General features: G+C 41.7%; 6 non-coding genes across 6 annotated transcripts; 4 read left to right on the top strand and 2 right to left on the bottom strand.

The window, feature by feature from the left end:
* Positions 1–3,753: 3,753 nt before the first annotated feature.
* On the bottom strand, positions 3,754–3,895 carry LOC138228197 (U4 spliceosomal RNA). Its single transcript, XR_011185283.1, has one exon. It is a non-coding gene; the product is annotated as a U4 spliceosomal RNA (small nuclear RNA).
* Positions 3,896–7,213: 3,318 nt separating this feature from the next.
* Positions 7,214–7,355, bottom strand: LOC138228198 (U4 spliceosomal RNA). Its single transcript, XR_011185284.1, has one exon. It is a non-coding gene; the product is annotated as a U4 spliceosomal RNA (small nuclear RNA).
* Positions 7,356–8,008: 653 nt separating this feature from the next.
* Positions 8,009–8,080, top strand: trnag-ucc (transfer RNA glycine (anticodon UCC)). Its single transcript has one exon. It is a non-coding gene; the product is annotated as a tRNA-Gly (tRNA).
* An 880-nt stretch (positions 8,081–8,960) lies between these two features.
* On the top strand, positions 8,961–9,034 carry trnan-guu (transfer RNA asparagine (anticodon GUU)). Its single transcript has one exon. It is a non-coding gene; the product is annotated as a tRNA-Asn (tRNA).
* A 1,530-nt stretch (positions 9,035–10,564) lies between these two features.
* trnas-uga (transfer RNA serine (anticodon UGA)) lies at positions 10,565–10,646 on the top strand. Its single transcript has one exon. It is a non-coding gene; the product is annotated as a tRNA-Ser (tRNA).
* A 2,822-nt stretch (positions 10,647–13,468) lies between these two features.
* On the top strand, positions 13,469–13,542 carry trnan-guu (transfer RNA asparagine (anticodon GUU)). The gene has a single exon. It is a non-coding gene; the product is annotated as a tRNA-Asn (tRNA).
* Positions 13,543–14,543: the final 1,001 nt, after the last annotated feature.

Raw genomic sequence — 14,543 nt, 5'->3', positions numbered from 1 at the left:
TAAGGATGGTGTCAAAAAGTAATCTAAGTGGTGAGAAAGCTGTGCTCCTCAAAGCGCTTTACAGGATAAAAACAATAACAACAATAGTGGCTGGGCAAACGATTTTTTTCTATAGAAATACAAAATGAGATACTGTATAATGATGTGCATGAACAAAGTTATACTGCAATTTTCCTTAGATACGCGATTAAAAAAAATAAACATTTTTGAATCCCTGGTGGAACACATTCCATAAGAGTCAGCGCTTTTATACAGTATATCGCCTTTAAACACATATATTTAAACACGCGTTTACGATTTAAATCAAAACGCGATTCAAATCAATATAAATGTTTATTTTGTAACGCATAGGTGACTATTCATTGTTATTAAAAAGACTTAAATTCGATCATGTTGTGATATTTAGAAATATAAATTTGTTTGGTGCGAGTGAGGTTTTATTTAATCTCTGACCAAGGGAAACGTTTAATTTTTTCAAAGAAATGTTTGTTAAAAAATAAAGTCATAGTTCCATGGGATTCAATCACAGACCATGTGATATGGAAGTCAGGAACCTAACCCACAGCACCACCAGACAGTCGCATGCTGAGGGCTGAAAACTACAGAAACATTATCGACAATGTACAAATTTGATAAAGCTATAAAATAATGTAATTAGGCACAGAAGAAGTTTACAGCACAGTACAATAATAAATGCTGACCATGAGTTTAGAAGCATAAATTACCTTACACTCAATTTAAACACAAGCTGTCTTTAGCCCTCTAAGCTGGTTCATACAGAAATGTAGAGATCCAGGCTCAGAACACACAGCTTCATTAGCGAATACATATGCAGGACAAGTGGAGAAGACGTTTTACAGTGGATGGATTTTTAGAAACATCCCATCAGAGACATCACTGAAGTCAACTCCTAGGTAACTGTCGTGTGGATAGTTTCACAAGAATCAGACAAAGGTTTAAGCATCGCTTGTTCTATCATATCTTGATTTATTCAGGATGTGTGGAATCAGCACGTCCCGGAGACAGCTTCCGAAATCGTGAGCATTCTCTGGTGGTGTCCTGCAGGCCTCCTGTGGGCGTGCGTTGGTGGTATAGTGGTGAGCATAGCTGCCTTCCAAGCAGAAAAATGTTTTCAAATGCTGTCATGAGCCTTGGATTGTGACTAGCAAAGCGAAACCTTTTGAAAGAGCTAAAGCACTGCAAAACGGAATTGAAAGAGAATCTTACAGGGGATTCTGAGCGGTGTCTGCAAACATGCAGTCCGATACGGGTGCTGAAAGCTTGAGCTACTCTCAATGTCATGCTGCCTTTCCCCGGAGTAAATCTGTTACATTGAAAGAATGCTTCTGGCAGGTTCAAAAAGGGACCCTTGTTAATTGGAGAAATCAATGATTTCGAATGAATTCTGTATGTGTTAAAAGACAGCTATACACAGAAAACATGCAGGACACTGCTCATGATGTTTCCCGAGCCGAAACACAGTGCGTTTTTCCAAGCCATCTGACAAAGCCCGCCCACTGAAAACTGCAGCAGATCGTGTAAAGACGTTCAACTTTGTAACTACTGCACGCACAGGAAGAACCAGGGAAAATCTGATCATGTTTCTCTATAACAACAATAAAAAAAAACATTATTTTACATATCACCTTTATGTGCAATAAAATTTATGCGCAAAGAAATTTAAAATAGTCTTCTTTAGGTGTGAGGGTAGGAGTGGATCACAGCAGGCATAATTGGCAAATTAGGAAAACAAAGAACTGGACAGGCGAGACATTTATCCAGAGAGCAAGTGATCAGAAAAAGGAACAGCTGTTACACCCAGGTTTTACGCTCTCTCTCTGTTGAATGAATGAAAGCATTTTATTAAAAACGCGTTTGCGTTTGTCTGGGTATTTACTTTGTAATCTGTGCTTTACATCTACTGTATTGTTTTGAGATGCCACTTTTAAAGGTGATATGTAAAATAAAGTTTTTTATTATTGTTATAGAGAAACATGATCAGATTTTCCCTGGTTCAGAAAAAAGACGATTAAAATCTGTAATCTTTTCACTTGTATGTCATCGGAAAATACAATCAGTTTCTGCTTTGTGTAAGGATGGTGTCAAAAAGTAATCTAAGTGGTGAGAAAGCTGTGCTCCTCAAAGCGCTTTACAGGATAAAAACAATAACAACAATAGTGGCTGGGCAAACGATTTTTTTCTATAGAAATACAAAATGAGATACTGTATAATGATGTGCATGAACAAAGTTATACTGCAATTTTCCTTAGATACGCGATTAAAAAAAATAAACATTTTTGAATCCCTGGCGGAACACATTCCATAAGAGTCAGCGCTTTTATACAGTATATCGCCTTTAAACACATATATTTAAACACGCGTTTACGATTTAAATCAAAACGCGATTCAAATCAATATAAATGTTTATTTTGTAACGCATAGGTGACTATTCATTGTTATTAAAAAGACTTAAATTCGATCATGTTGTGATATTTAGAAATATAAATTTGTTTGGTGCGAGTGAGGTTTTATTTAATCTCTGACCCAGGGAAACGTTTAATTTTTTCAAAGAAATGTTTGTTAAAAAATAAAGTCATAGTTCCATGGGATTCAATCACAGACCATGTGACATGGAAGTCAGGAACCTAACCCACAGCACCACCAGTCGCATGCTGAGGGCTGAAAACTACAGAAACATTATCGACAATGTACAAATTTGATAAAGCTATAAAATAATGTAATTAGGCACAGAAGAAGTTTACAGCACAGTACAATAATAAATGCTGACCATGAGTTTAGAAGCATAAATTACCTTACACTAAATTTAAACACAAGCTGTCTTTAGCCCTCTAAGCTGGTTCATACAGAAATGTAGAGATCCAGGCTCAGAACACACAGCTTCATTAGCGAATACATATGCAGGACAAGTGGAGAAGACGTTTTACAGTGGATGGATTTTTAGAAACATCCCATCAGTGACATCACTGAAGTCAACTCCTAGGTAACTGTCGTGTGGATAGTTTCACAAGAATCAGACAAAGGTTTAAGCATCGCTTGTTCTAGATAAAACTGCAAAAAAAAAACAACAACCCATAATGTACTTCTTTGCGGCTCTGTTTGCCCAAATCATATATTCACAACGTGAAATTAGAAAATAATATTACGTAACCAAAATTCGCAATATGGAAACAGAACCTGTGTAATTGTTGACAGATTATGTACTTGTAACATTTTTACAAGACGAACTACAACATTTAAAAAATGACTTGTATGTACTTGATATCTCTAATCAATCCACTGCACTGCATTAAAACAAAACGAAAACTAAAACGCCCTGGGCATACCGTTTCGCGCTTCTGTAAATCAAGTTAAAAATATCTCAAGACCGATACTGGTCATAATGAAACCATCTTTCGTGTATGTTTTCTTTAAAGTACCGAGACCAGCCATATACTGTATATAAACCATATACAGTAAGTACAGACGTTTAAAAAGCTCCACTCATGCCGACGATGCAGCATGAAGAAGCGCAACCTAACTTTGACAAACAAAAGCCGGGCGCCGCGACGAGCAATATGAAATCAAACTGACAGCACACGGCGTTTCGCGCTGACTCAAAAGTGATCTCGACAGACGCTGTTCTCTGCATAACGCTGAAAGAGCTAAAGAGCGTTTCTGTTGAGACGTAACAAGCTCGTTTCTTTCTACCATGATGTCACCATGACCAAATCTGTCTTTAAACACCTTGCTCAGTCTCTGACGAGACTGTCAAAAATTGCTTTCGCCGATTGTATTGCAAACCGGCGGAAGCGGGGTATTGGGAAAAGTTTTCAACTAGCAATAATCACGCCTCGGCTAAACCTCACAGGCTACGATACTGCCACTGCGCAAAGCTGACGGTTGCCAGGCAACCGCGGGGATCCTATGGAAATCGTTATCGATCGTCCCATGGCATGTCGTTGCGGTAACGCTTCATATTTGTCGTGTTCTTCTTCTTCTAGCTTGAGGTTTTGAAGAATTTCATGACAGACAAGGGCTCCGTTGGGAACAAAGGGCGTTGTGAGAAAACCGTTGCTTCTTTTTAGCAGCAGAAATACAACCCTTTAAATACAAGATGACAGAACAATGACGAAGGGCATGCCGGGAGGAACTCATGCACTACAGAGGAAAGGGGGCGGGCACGTACAGTTCACATTCAAGCCACAAGTACTCTTCTTGGATGTTGCACAAACAAATCCTAACGTCCTGAAAGCATTGCAGCATGTTTGTGTCCCACTTCCCGTGGCTGCAGGACGACTGACACGAACGGACAAACACAATCTGTGGCGTGTAGCGTGACATAGTCTTGCAGGCATCGTGCTGTCTCACTGCAATACTATACCGCTGGAGGAAACAGTCCATCTGGCCATGAAACTCATTTGAACGTCTAGCTACAGCAACTAAGAATATCATGATTTATTCAGGATGTGTGGAATCAGCACGTCCCGGAGACAGCTTCCGAAATCGTGAGCATTCTCTGGTGGTGTCCTGCAGGCCTCCTGTGGGCGTGCGTTGGTGGTATAGTGGTGAGCATAGCTGCCTTCCAAGCAGAAAAATGTTTTCAAATGCTGTCATGAGCCTTGGATTGTGACTAGCAAAGCGAAGCCTTTTGAAAGAGCTAAAGCACTGCAAAACGGAATTGAAAGAGAATCTTACAGGGGATTCTGAGCGGTGTCTGCAAACATGCAGTCCGATACGGGTGCTGAAAGCTTGAGCTACTCTCAATGTCATGCTGCCTTTCCCCGGAGTAAATCTGTTACATTGAAAGAATGCTTCTGGCAGGTTCAAAAAGGGACCCTTGTTAATTGGAGAAATCAATGATTTCGAATGAATTCTGTATGCGTTAAAAGACAGCTATACACAGAAAACATGCAGGACACTGCTCATGATGTTTCCCGAGCCGAAACACAGTGCGTTTTTCCAAGCCATCTGACAAAGCCCGCCCACTGAAAACTGCAGCAGATCGTGTAAAGACGTTCAACTTTGTAACTACTGCACGCACAGGAAGAACCAGGGAAAATCTGATCATGTTTCTCTATAACAACAATAAAAAAAAACATTATTTTACATATCACCTTTATGTGCAATAAAATTTATGCGCAAAGAAATTTAAAATAGTCTTCTTTAGGTGTGAGGGTAGGAGTGGATCACAGCAGGCATAATTGGCAAATTAGGAAAACAAAGAACTGGACAGGCGAGACATTTATCCAGAGAGCGAGTGATCAGAAAAAGGAACAGCTGTTACACCCAGGTTTTACGCTCTCTCTCTGTTGAATGAATGAAAGCATTTTATTAAAAACGCGTTTGCGTTTGTCTGGGTATTTACTTTGTAATCTGTGGTTTACATCTACTGTATTGTTTTGAGATGCCACTTTTAAAGGTGATATGTAAAATAAAGTTTTTTATTATTGTTATAGAGAAACATGATCAGATTTTCCCTGGTTCAGAAAAAAGACGATTAATCTTTTCACTTGTATGTCATCGGAAAATACAATCAGTTTCTGCTTTGTGTAAGGATGGTGTCAAAAAGTAATCTAAGTGGTGAGAAAGCTGTGCTCCTCAAAGCGCTTTACAGGATAAAAACAATAACAACAATAGTGGCTGGGCAAACGATTTTTTTCTATAGAAATACAAAATGAGATACTGTATAATGATGTGCATGAACAAAGTTATACTGCAATTTTCCTTAGATACGCGATTAAAAAAAATAAACATTTTTGAATCCCTGGCGGAACACATTCCATAAGAGTCAGCGCTTTTATACAGTATATCGCCTTTAAACACATATATTTAAACACGCGTTTACGATTTAAATCAAAACGCGATTCAAATCAATATAAATGTTTATTTTGTAACGCATAGGTGACTATTCATTGTTATTAAAAAGACTTAAATTCGATCATGTTGTGATATTTAGAAATATAAATTTGTTTGGTGCGAGTGAGGTTTTATTTAATCTCTGACCCAGGGAAACGTTTAATTTTTTCAAAGAAATGTTTGTTAAAAAATAAAGTCATAGTTCCATGGGATTCAATCACAGACCATGTGACATGGAAGTCAGGAACCTAACCCACAGCACCACCAGTCGCATGCTGAGGGCTGAAAACTACAGAAACATTATCGACAATGTACAAATTTGATAAAGCTATAAAATAATGTAATTAGGCACAGAAGAAGTTTACAGCACAGTACAATAATAAATGCTGACCATGAGTTTAGAAGCATAAATTACCTTACACTAAATTTAAACACAAGCTGTCTTTAGCCCTCTAAGCTGGTTCATACAGAAATGTAGAGATCCAGGCTCAGAACACACAGCTTCATTAGCGAATACATATGCAGGACAAGTGGAGAAGACGTTTTACAGTGGATGGATTTTTAGAAACATCCCATCAGTGACATCACTGAAGTCAACTCCTAGGTAACTGTCGTGTGGATAGTTTCACAAGAATCAGACAAAGGTTTAAGCATCGCTTGTTCTAGATAAAACTGCAAAAAAAAAACAACAACCCATAATGTACTTCTTTGCGGCTCTGTTTGCCCAAATCATATATTCACAACGTGAAATTAGAAAATAATATTACGTAACCAAAATTCGCAATATGGAAACAGAACCTGTGTAATTGTTGACAGATTATGTACTTGTAACATTTTTACAAGACGAACTACAACATTTAAAAAATGACTTGTATGTACTTGATATCTCTAATCAATCCACTGCACTGCATTAAAACAAAACGAAAACTAAAACGCCCTGGGCATACCGTTTCGCGCTTCTGTAAATCAAGTTAAAAATATCTCAAGACCGATACTGGTCATAATGAAACCATCTTTCGTGTATGTTTTCTTTAAAGTACCGAGACCAGCCATATACTGTATATATACCATATACAGTAAGTACAGACGTTTAAAAAGCTCCACTCATGCCGACGATGCAGCATGAAGAAGCGCAACCTAACGTTTGACAAACAAAAGCCGGGCGCCGCGACGAGCAATATGAAATCAAACTGACAGCACACGGCGTTTCGCGCTGACTCAAAAGTGATCTCGACAGACGCTGTTCTCTGCATAACGCTGAAAGAGCTAAAAAGCGTTTCTGTTGAGACGTAACAAGCTCGTTTCTTTCTACCATGATGTCACCATGACCAAATCTGTCTTTAAACACCTTGCTCAGTCTCTGACGAGACTGTCAAAAATTGCTTTCGCCGATTGTATTGCAAACCGGCGGAAGCGGGGTATTGGGAAAAGTTTTCAACTAGCAATAATCGCGCCTCGGCTAAACCTCACAGGCTACGATACTGCCACTGCGCAGAGCTGACGGTTGCCAGGCAACCGCGGGGATCCTATGGAAATCGTTATCGATCGTCTCATGGCATGTCGTTGCGGTAACGCTTCATATTTGTCGTCTTCTTCTTCTTCTAGCTTGAGGTTTTGAAGAATGTCATGACAGACAAGGGCTCCGTTGGGAACAAAGGGCGTTGTGAGAAAACCGTTGCTTCTTTTTAGCAGCAGAAATACAACCCTTTAAATACAAGATGACAGAACAATGACGAAGGGCATGCCGGGAGGAACTCATGCACTACAGAGGAAAGGGGGTGGGCACGTACAGTTCACATTCAAGCCACAAGTACTCTTCTCGGATGTTGCACAAACAAATCCTAACGTCCTGAAAGCATTGCAGCATGTTTGTGTCCCACTTCCCGTGGCTGCAGGACGACTGACACGAACGGACAAACACAATCTGTGGCGTTTAGCGTGACATAGTCTTGCAGGCATCGTGCTGTCTCACTGCAATACTATACCGCTGGAGGAAACAGTCCATCTGGCCATGAAACTCATTTGAACGTCTAGCTACAGCAACTAAGAATATCATGATTTATTCAGGATGTGTGGAATCAGCACGTCCCGGAGACAGCTTCCGAAATCGTGAGCATTCTCTGGTGGTGTCCTGCAGGCCTCCTGTGGGTGTGCGTTGGTGGTATAGTGGTGAGCATAGCTGCCTTCCAAGCAGTTGACCTGGGTTCGATTCCCAGCCAACGCAGTGGCGATTGGTTCCAAATGCTGTCATGAGCCTTGGATTGTGACTAGCAAAGCGAAGCCTTTTGAAAGAGCTAAAGCACTGCAAAACGGAATTGAAGGAGAATCTTACAGGGGATTCTGAGCGGTGTCTGCATACACGCAGTCCGATACGGGTGCTGAAAGCTACTCTTAATGTCATGCTGCCTTTCCCCGGAGTGAATCTGTTACATTGAAAGAATGCTTCTGGCAGGTTCAAAAAGGGACCCTTGTTAATTGGAGAAATCAATGATTTCGAATGAATTCTGTATTAAAAGACAGCTATACACAGAAAACATGCAGGACACTGCTCATGATGTTTCCCGAGCCGAAACACAGTGCGTTTTTTCCAAGCCATCTGACAAAGCCCGCCCACTGAAAACTGCAGCAGTTGGACATGAAAAGTGCCCGATAAATTCCATTTCTCATCATTTCTCTTGGCGTCAGTTTTGCTGTTAAATGGGACGGAGGCAACGGGCTCAGAGAGCAGGTTAAGTGCACACCGAACGCAGATGTGTTCAAGTGTCTGTAAAAGCGCGGTGCTCTGCTGGCGCTGTTCCCTAGTGGCTTAAAGTGCCTGCCTAGTAAGCAGGCATTCCTGGGTCTGAATACCAGCGGTGCCTCTCTCCGTGTCTTGTTGTGCCGAATGTCTCATTTCAGACAAACATGTACAGCTTGGTTCATTTTAATGCAAGAATTCATTTCCTTTCTGGAATAACTTGTTTTTGAAGAAATCCATACAGCTTGTGAAAGATGAAATCCATTTCTTGGTTGTCAGTGGAAAAAGATTGCCGGCTGCAAGAAGCGCAAGTGATTGTTTTCTTTGACCATAAACCTGCAAATGTAGGGAGCACAAGCGGCTGTCAGTCTCTGTGGCGCAATCGGTTAGCGCGTTCGGCTGTTAACCGAAAGGTTGGTGGTTCAAGCCCACCCAGGGACGCGTGTCTCAGTTTTTCCAATGTAAACATCATCACCGCTAAAGAAGATGGCGCAGAAGGCTCCACAGTCGAAACGTTGTGCTTCTTTTCTTCTCTTTTCAGCATGGAGTAAACCTTTGCTTGATCCTTTGCAGCCTACGCATGCTGACACAGCTACCTTTCTCTTAACGCGCCTCAATCATTATTCACCAAAACCATCTGCAGAATGTGTCGCCTTTGTGGTGATGTCACTCCTCTGCTTCACAAATGTCCTTAGTGACGGACCATTTCATTCTGCCATTTTTCCGGAGCGGTTATTGATTGCTCCATCATTTCCCTCATACTTTCCATCCCTAGATTGAAAAAAAAAAACAGAAACAGGCTGACAGGACGACAATCAAATTGCAAAAACTCATCAAAGCACTCAATAGAGTATTTGAATCCACAAGTAGCTACGAGCAACTTTGTCCTGGCTTGCATGAAAGTCGGAAAATGTCAAAAAGAAAAAGATGGTGGCTTTTTCATATTTGTTCTTTCATTTTTAGTTCGTTGGCTCTTCTGTCCATTGTCCTCCTGCCTGGCTCTTGACCTGTGACTGTCTGAACGCACACATTAGACTTTCAGGCGGGGGATTTGTCCTGAGCCTCTGTGAAAGACCCACCCACCCCCATAAATAACTGGTCTAGATGAATGCAAAACTAAACCACAGCTTAAAGAGGAGCACCATCTCAGTGCCATACTAATGTAAACGAAGTAATACTAAGACATGTTCTTATGGATTTGTCTTACCTTGAGATATGTAATTGGATTTCAGGATTAACTTCCTCATTCAATGTAGTGGTGATTCTTTGCCTGGTCAGTACCTGGGTGGGAGACCTCCAGCGAACAATTAAGCTTGCTGCTGGAAGTGGTGTTAAGAGACTCTTAGGATCTTCCAGAGGTGTCTGTCCAATAGCACTAGTTGCCTTAGAGCTGGCTCAAACATTGCTCAAGAGTCTACCTTTCACAGATGCGCAAAGATGAATGATGGGGGTGCACGCTTCAAGGAGCCTTCCAACTGTAGGGACCGATTAGAGACGATCCGTAGCATGTGTTCGTTTCCATATACGCCCCGTGTCTCAACGGTAGGACAGAGTCAAATACTGCCTCGACACGTAACAGCGTTATATTAAACCGCAGGACTTGAGGGCTGTTTCGTTTGAATGTTCAAGGCATTGGTAAGAGCGTAGGTCAAGGGCCGTTGGTGCATCTCCTGTAACTGGAGCAAAAATGCTATTCAAAGTGCAGTGACTAAAATCGTCGTCCACATGTCTCCGTTGTTGATTGCTTTCTGTCTAAGAACGTTCTGTTTTCATGTCCGAACGGGGAGACTTTATCATTCCAACTTGAAGCCACCCTTAAGTCCTCTGAGGTGTGTGTGTGTGTGCTTGCACGTATGGCGTAAAAGGTTTCTTAAACGGAGAGCGAACTTGAAAAAAGTTGCCTCCGCTGCCGCCGCCGCCTCGCACTCCCTGTTCGATTTTAGCAAGAAGGCAGCGGCCGCGGCGCTCGCCGTAGTCGTGGCCGAGTGGTTAAGGTAACGGACTTGAAATCCGTTGGGGTCTCCCCGCGCAGGTTCAAATCCTGCCGACTACGGTGTCCTTTGCATTTGGTTGCGTGCGTGCGTGTAAAAGGACCAGCGCCGTTTCGTTTTCGCTGGGACCTTTAACACTCTAAATCGCCTGGACCCGCAGCCTGTGAAATCGATTCTTCAGCACCCACGAAGGACGCTTTGCCGCTGGACACAGATACCGATGCTTTTCTGCAACGAGCTTTCCAGCTGAATTTTCTCGGCAGCTCCGTACTGAACCTGTTCTCCATTGCAACATAGCGGAGGCTCGTCACGTCTATAGCAAGGCTGTGTAGGACCGCATACGCCACAGTGACTTGTACACAGACCACATGAAAGGCAAGCAAAATACACTTTTAAAATTCCAAAGACTCACAAGGTCAGAGGAACAGCGATGACCTGAACAGATCTGTTACAGAAGTCTAGGTTGACCTTTTTAGAGCTGTAATTGCATTTTTGTTTAATAGAAGATCAAATCTACTCGCATGTACCAGCACCTTACAGTTTATTGATGTTAATTCTGTTTAAGTAATAAGATTGCTAACGATGTTGGACTTTAGCCGGTGTTTTTTAGAACAAATTGCTTACACTTCTGTAAGGAATACGCAGTACGTGCCTTTGTCAGTCATTGCTCACCATACCTGTAACTTTCTTATCTAACTCACTTCCTCAAATGGTGAAGGTCCACAAACATAAATGAAAAAAAAACCCTTGTTGTAGATGAGGTGCACAAAAAAGCAGCCCCTGATAGTGTATAACACATTTGTACTATTGCAGAGACACATGTAACATATATATATACTGTATATATTTATATATGAAACAGAAATAGAAACAGAAACAGGAATCGCTTACTCACCTGGAGAATCTCTGTAGGAATATCTAGCATTTATCAATGGAAATAAAAGCTGCTTTAATACAGTGCATGTTCAAACTCAAACCCTCAGCTGCTGTTCTTGTTTGTTTTGGGACAAATTGCAACTGAGCATCGCATGAGCTGTTACGTACCCTTATCTGTTAGGGAATTTCAAGGGAGGAGTTAGGTCAGAATGGGTAGGCTGCAAAACAACAAGTAAAGATTTATTCCAAGATGAAACGTTGTGGCGGTTTTCTTATCTTTTCAGCATGGACTAAACTTTTACGTGTTCCTTATATGCTATATATGTATATATTAGCATCAATGTCGTTCTTAAAAACTAACATGAAATTGTCAGGGACATTCAGCTATATACAAAGACGAGACAGACAAAGTAATAATTCTGTATTAACGTGGCCTACATATTGACGCAATGATCGAACTAACTGACATGTTCTGATTCAGATCCCCTGCAGTTCATGCCAATTAGAACAATAGCAATGCTGAGTCCTCCCCACCCTACCGAGCACAAATTCAGCTGCTCTCCAGTTCTGTTCTGCATGTTTTTTCATTGCAATTGAGCTCGGAGCTGGAAATGATCTCCATACAGTTCTGTGTTCACTAGCCCGCACTTGCGTGCTAATTTACGGGTTGTGGCAAATGCTTTTCTATAGTTCATATACATGACGGCAACCTGTTACCGAGGAACCTGAGAGGTTTAAAAGCCTCACGAGCCAGGCAGGACTCGAACCTACAACCTTCTGATCTGAAGTCAGACGCGTTATACATTACGCCACTGGCCCATAGAACATGCGCTTGCACTCCACCACAGAGAGCTCTACACTGCTACTAGTAGTACACTTCCCCATCTAAATTTTCACAGCAAGAAACTTGTGTTTCCTACTATTTTTATCAGGTTTAAAATATCATCTCCTTAAAACAGAAAAAGTGTTGATGTGTCGTGCTGAAATTCCGATTGATTTTGAATTCAAAGAAAAAAGGTTTTCTTCCAAAACACCATGAAATTGTCACATCTTGCAGACAATAGGTGTATTCCATGTTGAAAAGAGAAGAAAGAAAACCATGGAGCCTTTTACAGGTGTGAGGCTTCTTCAGGTGTGAGAAGACCTCACAGTCGAAACGCTGTGTTTCCGTTCTTCTCTTTTCAGCATGCAATAAACCTATTACTTGTTCCTTTGCAGCCGAGGCATGCTGACGTAGCTACCCAGCTGAACATCTTGCAGACTCTACAGTACTTCTCTCCTGTAGAAGTAAAGCAGGGCTTGCTGGGTGAGCTTTTGCTCCGGTAAATTAGGTCACGTGTCATGTTAAATCACTTCTTCTAAACACAACATTTGCTGGTGCTAGCTTTCCCCATGAAAAGAGACATTTCCCTTACAGTACATGACATATCGTTTTTATTCTATCAATAAGTATAGAAATTAAACAAAAGAAAAAATGGTGTCGCCAAAGAATGCACAGCTCTGTCGCCCTGGGGAGGTGTCAAGGGCATTGAGCTCCTTGGACATGAAAAGTGCCCGATAAATGCCATTTCTCATCATTTCTCTTGGCGTCAGTTCTGCTATTAAATGGGACGGAGGCAACGGGCTCAGAGAGCAGAGTGCACACCGAACGCAGATGTGTCCAAGTGTCTGTAAAAGCGCGGTGCTCCGCTGACGCTGTTCCCTAGTGGCTTAAAGTGCCTGCCTAGTAAGCAGGCGATCCTGGGTCTGAATACCAGCGGTGCCTCTCTCCGTGTCTTGTTGTGCCGAATGTCTCATTTCAGACAAACATGTACAGCTTGGTTCAGTTTAATGCAATAATTCATTTCCTTTCTGGAATAACTTGTTTTTGAATAAATCCATACAGCTTGTGAAAGATGAAATCCATTTCTTGGTTGTCAGTGGAAAAAGATTGCCGGCTGCAAGAAGCGCAAGTGATTGTTTTCTTTGACCATAAACCTGCAAATGTAGAGAGCACAAGCGGCTGTCAGTCTCTGTGGCGCAATCGGTTAGCGCGTTCGGCTGTTAACCGAAAGGTTGGTGGTTCAAGCCCACCCAGGGACGCCTGTCTCAGTTTTTCCAAAGTAAACATCATCACCGCTAAAGAAGATGGCACAGAAGGCTCCACAGTCGAAACGTTGTGCTTCTTTTCTTCTCTTTTCAGCATGGTGTAAACCTTTGCTTGATCCTTTGCAGCCTACGCATGCTGACACAGCTACCTTTCTCTTAACGCGCCTCAATCATTATTCACCAAAACCATCAGCAGAATGTGTCGCCTTTGTGGTGATGTCACTCCTCTGCTTCACAAATGTCCTTAGTGACGGACCATTTCTTTCTGCCATTTTTCCGGAGCGGTTATTGATTGCTCCATCATTTCCCTCATACTTTCCATCCCTAGATTGAAAAAAAAAAAAGAAACAGGCTGACAGGACGACAATCAAATTGCAAAAACTCATCAAAGCACTCGATAGAGTATTTGAATCCACAAGTAGCTACGAGAGACTTTGTCCTGGCTTGCATGAAAGTCGGAAAATGTCAAAAAGAAAAAGATGGTGGCTTTTCCATATCTGTTCTTTTATTTTTAGTTCGTTGGCTCTTCTGTCCATTGTCCTCCTGCCTGGCTCTTGACCTGTGACTGTCTGAACGCACACATTAGACTTTCAGGCGGGGGATTTGTCCTGAGCCTCTGTGAAAGACCCACCCACCCCCATAAATAACTGGTCTAGAAACACATGAATGCAAAACTAAACCACAGCTTAAAGAGGAGCTCCAACTCAGTGCCATACTAATGTAAACGAAGTAATACTAAGACATGTTCTTATGGATTTGTCTTACCTTGAGATATGTAATTGGATTTCAGGATTAACTTCCTCATTCAATGTAGTGGTGATTCTTTGCCTGGTCAGTACCTGGGTGGGAGACCTCCAGCGAACAATTAAGCTTGCTGCTGGAAGTGGTGTTAAGAGACTCTTAGGATCTTCCAGAGGTCTCTGTCCAATAGCACTAGTTGCCTTAGAGCTGGCTCAAACATTGCTCAAGAGTCTACCTTTCACAGATGCGCAAAG

Source organism: Lepisosteus oculatus, unplaced genomic scaffold, assembly GCF_040954835.1.
Source record: "Lepisosteus oculatus isolate fLepOcu1 unplaced genomic scaffold, fLepOcu1.hap2 HAP2_SCAFFOLD_40, whole genome shotgun sequence".
NCBI classification, from domain to species: domain Eukaryota; kingdom Metazoa; phylum Chordata; class Actinopteri; order Semionotiformes; family Lepisosteidae; genus Lepisosteus; species Lepisosteus oculatus.
The sequence above is the reverse complement of the archived record's forward strand: the minus strand, read 5'-3'. Positions and strand labels throughout refer to the sequence as shown.